The sequence below is a fragment of the Mizuhopecten yessoensis genome, unplaced genomic scaffold, assembly GCF_002113885.1.
Source record: "Mizuhopecten yessoensis strain PY_sf001 unplaced genomic scaffold, ASM211388v2 scaffold10265, whole genome shotgun sequence".
In the NCBI taxonomy this organism is placed as follows: domain Eukaryota; kingdom Metazoa; phylum Mollusca; class Bivalvia; order Pectinida; family Pectinidae; genus Mizuhopecten; species Mizuhopecten yessoensis.
The window spans coordinates 138302-147233 of NW_018408460.1; the positions used below are offsets into that span (position 1 = coordinate 138302).

An 8932-nucleotide genomic window follows, 5' to 3' on the forward strand; every position below is an offset into this window, starting at 1 on the left:
GGGGTGGTAAGATACCCCTACTGTCAGGCCCTCATCATGTCAGGGGTGGTAAGATACCCCTACTGTCAGGCCCTCATCATGTCAGGGATGGTAAGATACCCCTACTGTCAGGCCCTCATCATGTCAGGGGTGGTAATATACCCCTACTGTCAGGCCCTCATCATGTCAGGGGTGGTAAGATACCCCTACTGTCAGGCCCTCATCATGTCAGGGGTGGTAAGATACCCCTACTGTCAGGCCCTCATCATGTCAGGGGTGGTAAGATACCCCTACTGTCAGGCCCTCATCATGTCAGGGGTGGTAAGATACCCCTACTGTCAGGCCCTCATCATGTCAGGGGTGGTAAGATACCCCTACTGTCAGGCCCTCATCATGTCAGGGGTGGTAAGATACCCCTACTGTCAGCCTCTCATCATGTCAGGGATGGTAAGACACCCCTACTGTCAGGCCCTCGTTATGTCAGGGGTAGTTGAATACCCCTACTATCAGGCCCTCATCATGTCAGGGGTGGTAATACACCCCTACTGTCAGGCCCTCATCATGTCAGGGATGGTAAGATACCCCTACTGTCAGGCCCTCATCATGTCAGGGGTGGTAAGATACCCCTACTGTCAGGCCCTCATCATGTCAGGGGTGGTAAGATACCCCTACTGTCAGGCCCTCATCATGTCAGGGGTGGTAAGATACCCCTACTGTCAGGCCCTCATCATGTCAGGGGTGGTAAGATACCCCTACTGTCAGGCCCTCATCATGTCAGGGGTGGTAAGATACCCCTACTGTCAGGCCCTCATCATGTCAGGGGTGGTAAGATACCCCTACTGTCAGGCCCTCATCATGTCAGGGGTGGTAAGATACCCCTACTGTCAGGCCCTCATCATGTCAGGGGTGGTAAGATACCCCTACTGTCAGGCCCTCATCATGTCAGGGGTGGTAAGATACCCCTACTGTCAGGCCCTCATCATGTCAGGGGTGGTAAGATACCCCTACTGTCAGGCCCTCATCATGTCAGGGGTGGTAAGATACCCCTACTGTCAGGCCCTCATCATGTCAGGGATGGTAAGATACCCCTACTGTCAGGCCCTCATCATGTCAGGGGTGGTAATATACCCCTACTGTCAGGCCCTCATCATGTCAGGGGTGGTAAGATACCCCTACTGTCAGGCCCTCATCATGTCAGGGGTGGTAAGATACCCCTACTGTCAGGCCCTCATCATGTCAGGGGTGGTAAGATACCCCTACTGTCAGGCCCTCATCATGTCAGGGGTGGTAAGATACCCCTACTGTCAGGCCCTCATCATGTCAGGGGTGGTAAGATACCCCTACTGTCAGGCCCTCATCATGTCAGGGGTGGTAAGATACCCCTACTGTCAGCCTCTCATCATGTCAGGGATGGTAAGACACCCCTACTGTCAGGCCCTCGTTATGTCAGGGGTAGTTGAATACCCCTACTATCAGGCCCTCATCATGTCAGGGGTGGTAATACACCCCTACTGTCAGGCCCTCATCATGTCAGGGATGGTAAGATACCCCTACTGTCAGGCCCTCATCATGTCAGGGGTGGTAAGATACCCCTACTGTCAGGCCCTCATCATGTCAGGGGTGGTAAGATACCCCTACTGTCAGGCCCTCATCATGTCAGGGGTGGTAAGATACCCCTACTGTCAGGCCCTCATCATGTCAGGGGTGGTAAGATACCCCTACTGTCAGGCCCTCATCATGTCAGGGGTGGTAAGATACCCCTACTGTCAGGCCCTCATCATGTCAGGGGTGGTAAGATACCCCTACTGTCAGGCCCTCATCATGTCAGGGGTGGTAAGATACCCCTACTGTCAGGCCCTCATCATGTCAGGGGTGGTAAGATACCCCTACTGTCAGGCCCTCATCATGTCAGGGGTGGTAAGATACCCCTACTGTCAGGCCCTCATCATGTCAGGGGTGGTAAGATACCCCTACTGTCAGGCCCTCATCATGTCAGGGGTGGTAAGATACCCCTACTGTCAGGCCCTCATCATGTCAGGGATGGTAAGATACCCCTACTGTCAGGCCCTCATCATGTCAGGGGTGGTAATATACCCCTACTGTCAGGCCCTCATCATGTCAGGGGTGGTAAGATACCCCTACTGTCAGGCCCTCATCATGTCAGGGGTGGTAAGATACCCCTACTGTCAGGCCCTCATCATGTCAGGGGTGGTAAGATACCCCTACTGTCAGGCCCTCATCATGTCAGGGGTGGTAAGATACCCCTACTGTCAGGCCCTCATCATGTCAGGGGTGGTAAGATACCCCTACTGTCAGGCCCTCATCATGTCAGGGGTGGTAAGATACCCCTACTGTCAGCCTCTCATCATGTCAGGGATGGTAAGACACCCCTACTGTCAGGCCCTCGTTATGTCAGGGGTAGTTGAATACCCCTACTATCAGGCCCTCATCATGTCAGGGGTGGTAATACACCCCTACTGTCAGGCCCTCATCATGTCAGGGATGGTAAGATACCCCTACTGTCAGGCCCTCATCATGTCAGGGGTGGTAAGATACCCCTACTGTCAGGCCCTCATCATGTCAGGGGTGGTAAGATACCCCTACTGTCAGGCCCTCATCATGTCAGGGGTGGTAAGATACCCCTACTGTCAGGCCCTCATCATGTCAGGGGTGGTAAGATACCCCTACTGTCAGGCCCTCATCATGTCAGGTTTGGTAAGATACCCCTACTGTCAGCCCCTCATCATGTCAGGTTTGGTAAGATACCCCTACTGTCAGCCCCTCATCATGTCAGGTTTGGTAAGATGCCCCTCATCATGTCAGGGGTGTAAGGAAGCTAGCCAGACTGTTAGGCCCTGTACGAAACACAAAACCACAGCTACTGTATCTTAAAATCCTTATCATTTAAAAAACAGTCCAATGTAGGAGGGAGATTCCCGTAATTATGGCATTTTAAAGGGCTATTTTGTCTTTAACGGGAATTACACACATTTAATTTATGTTTTGATTTTGAGCATCCAGAATGTCCCCCGTGAAAATTTAAAAATGTTGGTAAGTATGATATGTTGCGGTAGAGTTGTGGGATAGGCCGTCACCACACCTACACTAGCGGTGTACAAGCTGACACAACCTGACCCTGCAGTACGAGATAACACTCCGATAGCCTGTTATTAAATTCAAAATCAGATGTAACTCCCTATCGATCACATGTTTACATTTCGTGACATAACGGTCCCTCGCTAGGTAAATAGCGCGCCGGATTTAAATCGGTGTCCCATTGGCACTGCACCGCGTGCTGAGGTCAGAATCAAATTACTCAATACGGTTGGTATGAAATAGAAAAGCTCTGAATTGAAAAATAATACGACATCGCTGTGATAGAGACGTAATAGAATGAATGAACGCATTTCAGTAGCAGATTGATTTGTCTGTCTGTAACGCTTCATAGTGTGGTTTTCACAACCATTGGCTAGTGGAACACATGTGAGTAGAATTACTGAGTAGTATGGGCCGGGTACATAAACTTAACAGCCTTCTTAACTGTATTTCTATACAATCTCCATTACAATGCTAGCCGTTTATGTACTGACAGTGTTTACACTAGGATTAGGTCGTGGGTCTGCAATGGTCAGTGTCGGTCATCGGTAAAGATGCACGTACGACAGAACGCGAGCAGTATATTTCCTACACGCTATGTCGTTCAGTTAGCTTAGCTACCTGCTGTCAAACAATAATTTGTGTTGACAGTACTAGTGAGTTAAGTTTTATTGCACTGCCATAAAAATTAAAATATGAAAACATACGTACAACTCTGCATTATCAACAGTGAACACTTTAAAGTACATATATAACCGAATGTTACACAGCAATATTTAGCTATATATGTCTTTCAGGATGTGGAGTGTCCTCGGTACACACGAGAGTAAGTATCAGTTATATAAAATGTATATTGTATTGGTGCCCTGCATGAGGGACTACATGTATTGGTGATACTCGGTGCATGAGGGACTACATGTATTGGTGATACTCGGGGCATGAGGGACTACATGTATTGGTGATACTCGGGGCATGAGGGACTACATGTATTGGTGATACTCGGTGCATGAGGGACTACATGTATTGGTGATACTCGGGGCATGAGGGACTACATGTATTGGTGATACTCGGGGCATGAGGGACTACATGTATTGGTGATACTCGGGGCATGAGGGACTACATGTATTGGCGTTACTCGGGGCATGAGCCTCATGACATCCTCAAAATTAATAAATATCACGAGGAATGCTCCAATACAATGACGAACAGCATTACTCAATGGACAAAAACTTAATGTTTCAACTTAGTTAGACAAAGTCTAGTTTAAATTATTATAAAGTTATACTCACATTGTATTTGTACTCAATTATGTTGCTGATATTAGTGATACGTGATCACCACACACCTGTTATACTTGACACACCTGTTATACTTGACACTTGACACACCTGTTATACTTGACACACCTGTTTCCTCTGGACACCTGTGTGAGTATATAACGGGGTTTAAATCGCCGCCTTTACCGTATAGAGCCATATAGGTACGGCCCCAGTAAAACACATGTTATACTCATAGTACTATACAATTACTGACTTACCAGTTAATGTAGCACAGATCGTGTCCCCATGGTCAGCTGGTATTTATCCTTCGGACACTTTGTCACTCTGTCTCTCGGTCCACGTGTTTATGGTCAATGTGTAATCTCCTGACAAGTGACCCGTATCTGTGACGTCGAGAACGCGTACGTACCCTCACCTATACAGGTAGACTGAGCTATAACGGTTACGTGTAACGGTACACGAGTGTTAAATGAGAGTCCGGGGCCGGATTACCCCGTTCCGGTCCGTGTCCACCTAGCCGGAGAAATATCACAACATAAAGTCATATGCTTTCAAGAAAATTTACCCTGATATTTGTTTGGATTTTTTGCTTGCATTTTCAAAAATGCTTCAGGGCACATGTGCCGAGTAATAAAACAAACAATAATCAATTATTTGTACTAAAAACATAACCAACAGCAATTTAAACAAAAAATATTATAATTCCATTGATAATTGCATATACCAAAACCATTTAGATAGTTTAAGTAAAATAACTTTTGTCAAATACGTTAAGCAATATCATCCTAATAATGTGTATCTACGTTGTGCCAGGATTGCATAATTGGGACGAAAAATTTCTTGGATTTGAAATATACATTTTGTGTGGTTCGACTTCTGTATGCACCGTTTAAACAATTTTGATAATTTCATCAAAACCAAGCGCGGCACAACATAGATAAACACAACATAGATAAACCGTTGTTAAAATGATTCTTATACAGGTATTTGACAAAAAAATGCATTTCGGGTAAATGATCCGAATTTACAAAATCACATACTTTAATTGAAATAATTTCAGGTTTTGTTTTCAGCTGATAATGTGTCTGATACTCTCCATTAACAAATCTTTCTAATCAACCCATATGATGAGGGGTGGTTACAGAATGTTCATGCCCTCAACCTTACTCAGTGCAAGTGTACTGAATCACCTTAATTAATATTGCAACTTTATTATCCCAAAAACAAATTAGTCGTCGAAGGTCCCCGAGAGGACGGAAAGCCACGATCGTCCTTAGACAAACGCCTCGGCGACATGTCTCATCATAGGGAGGTGTAAAACACGGTTAAAACGTAATATATGGGCCAAGTCCCTCAATGATCGTCCAGGACAGAACAGTTCAAGTTCTTTCATTTTGTTTTTACAAGAAGTTAACTAAATCTTATAAAATACTTGTCAAGTTTAACGCAATGTCAAGTTAAGTATATGTTATAAATATGGGAATAATTTGACAGTTTGCAATGATAAAAAATCCCAGAGAAACATATTTGAAAAGTTAGAACTGGATAATCTCAGAATTGTTCTCGTTACATATCTGTTTATCCTGTGTGTAATCTCTAACCAAAGTTACAGAACCAAAGTGTTATAATCAGGTACATTCTATATAATATGATTTATTCCGTACAGTATACAGGAGACATATACCGATAAGGTCTTATCCGTGTAGAAATTGAATATTATATCAGGACGAAATGGATTATTTAACAAATAGGCTGCTATCTCGAGTTTCCTAGCATCATATTACAGGCCTCGACTAGGCCTGGATATAGCAGGACTTACGGCTATAAATAGAATGGATTTAAAAACCCACAACGTGTATAGATGAACTGCAAAGGTCGATTTTAAATCGGTGTTATTGATAAAACCAGTACATATATGTAACGCCACTAAGCGTCACTAAAGCATTACTCGAACTTTTATCCATGGTCGAACATGCGTGTTTTAAGTTCAAAAGACATTGTTTTTAAGTGTGTCGAAAGGGGTGTAATGTTACCAAAACATGCCGTGCGAATTTAAAGTTTTGTTTACAAATCTGCATTCCCATGAAATTATTTAGTTTAAATTGAATGGCTATCCAGCTCATTCAATTACATTTGCATTTTATTCGGGATTTTTTACATAAAGATAAATCTTAGTATAGCCAACGGATATATGACATTTACTCCAAATAAATATATATATGAATGAATGCCGGATGGATTCCTATCAACAGTTTTTTTTTATCTATATAAAGGCCACCGTTATCTACAGGTGCATGTAAACCACTACATCTCGCTACATCATGGTCGGTAGGTAATACAATTCCTATTTCTAGGAAAGGAGACAAGAACGATACCGATAATTTCAGAGGAATTACTTTAGTAAGTTGTTTAGGGATTTTTTTTACATAATTTCTAAATGCTAATTTCGATAGTGACTTTTCTAAATCAAGTGATGCTCAGTTTTTATTAAGAATTTATCAACTATTGACGCTTTATTTGTATTACACACACTTGAAAAATAGAAAAAGACTGTTTGCTGTTTTATTGATTACAAAAAAGCTTTTGACTTCGTTAATAGACAGAATCTGTGGTACAAACTTATCAAAGAATGTCAAGAAGGAAAGATGTTGAATTATTGTGTAAAGTATACCAAAAACATGTCAGATTTTTTCAATGTAAAAATGGATTATTTCAAGGAGAAATTATGTCTCCTCTATCGTTTTCTTTGTATGTCAATGATTGCGAAATGATATTTTTAATGATGTATGCAGACGATATGGTGTTATTGGCCCACACTTCTGAGGGATTGCAGAAAATGCTAGATACATTATTACTTTATACAAAGAAATGGAATCTTACGGTTAATTCTTCTAAAACCAAGGTGATGGTTTTCCGTAACGGAGGTAAATTAAGAGAAGAATAAAGGTGGTAATTTGATGTATGTGTATTAGATATTGTAGATAGATTTAATTACTTGGTAATATTAATGAATTATAATGGTAAATTAAAAAAAAATCAACAAAAAATCGCTGAACAAGGAAGAAAGGCATTGTTTTCAGTATCAAACGTGTCTATAACAAAAAAAATAATTAAACGTTGAAACTCAGCTTCATGTTTTCGATACATATGTCTGTAGTATTTGTAATTATGGAGCGGAAGTTTGGGGCTTTCATAAAGCACCAGATATAGAGAAAATACATTCAAGTTTTTGTAAAAGCTTATTAGGGGTTAAGAAATCTACGGCAAATTTTATGGTTTACCAAGAATTGGGAAAATTGCCTTTGGAAATATTTAGGAAATTTAGATTTTTTAAATACTGGTTAAAATTAAAACAAACTGACAATTGTGTTTTGCATGCATGTTATCAAGAAATGTTAGAAAATGGTAGTGAATAGATGAATGGATTAAGAAACGAACTGTTTAGAATGGGAGTAGGGTACATATGGCAATATGGAGATACCTATACATCCGATTATATTATGAATATGATTAAAAGCAGAATGTGTGATATATTTAAGCAAGAATGTAAAGAAAAAATAGGTTCATCTTTTAAGTGTTCACTGTACAAGTTTATTGGCGAAAAGTTCTGTTTACAACCATATCTAACAAAACCAATAGGATATACAAATCTGAAAGGAATTACAAAAAATAGACTGTCATCTCACAAATTAAATATTGAAATTGGTAGGTACATTTGTATAACAATGTAGATAGGATTGAAAGAACATGTGCACACTGAAACAGTGGGGATATCGAAGATGAATTTCATTTTATATTAAAATGTGAATGTTGTGTAGATTTAAGAAAGCGTTTTATTAAGAAATATCACTATGAAGGTGTGTGTGTGTGTGTATTTGTGGGTGTGGGTGTATTTGTGGGTGTGTCGATACGGGTGTGTCGATATGGGTGTGGATGATTGTATTGTTTAGTCTTATAGATATGGGTTTTTTTTAATGAGTCGTAAGGTTCAGGGTAATGAAGAACTGAACGACACCAACATGTGGACGGTAGAGATGGACTGCCGCCGGCCACTTTTGGCAGCATTTGTATATTAACACGATATGAAACGTCCCAGACTCACAGAAGATACACACAACATGTAAAAGGTTATCCTAAGTAAAGGTGACCAACAATGATATGTTCCTTCTGAGTCTAGGCATTCAGCTAATCAATACAAGTACATACTGCCCTGGCATACAATACAAAGTCACAGGTAAATATAATCAGTAGACCATGTAGTAATATATAGTATACCATTACACAGGTACATATAATCAGTAGACCATGTAGTGATATATATTAAACCATTACACGGGTACATATAATCAGTAAACCATGTAGTGATATATATTAAACCATTACACGGGTACATATAATCAGTAAACCATGTAATGATATATATTATACCATTACACGGGTACATATAATCAGTAAACCATGTAATGATATATATTATACCATTACAACTGTACATATAATCAGTAGACCAGGTAGTGATATATATTATACCATTACACGGGTACATATAATCAGTAAACCATGTAGTGATATATATT

General features: G+C 41.2%; 1 protein-coding gene across 1 annotated transcript in view; it reads right to left on the reverse strand.

Annotated features, from left to right (window-relative positions):
• Window positions 1-4770, reverse strand: part of LOC110459884 — a 101909-nt gene extending 97139 nt beyond the window's left edge. The window contains exon 1 of the mRNA XM_021512353.1: window positions 4613-4770. The gene's annotated coding sequence lies outside the window, so the exon portion shown is untranslated. The remainder of the gene's footprint in view (window positions 1-4612) is intronic.
• Window positions 4771-8932: the final 4162 nt, after the last annotated feature.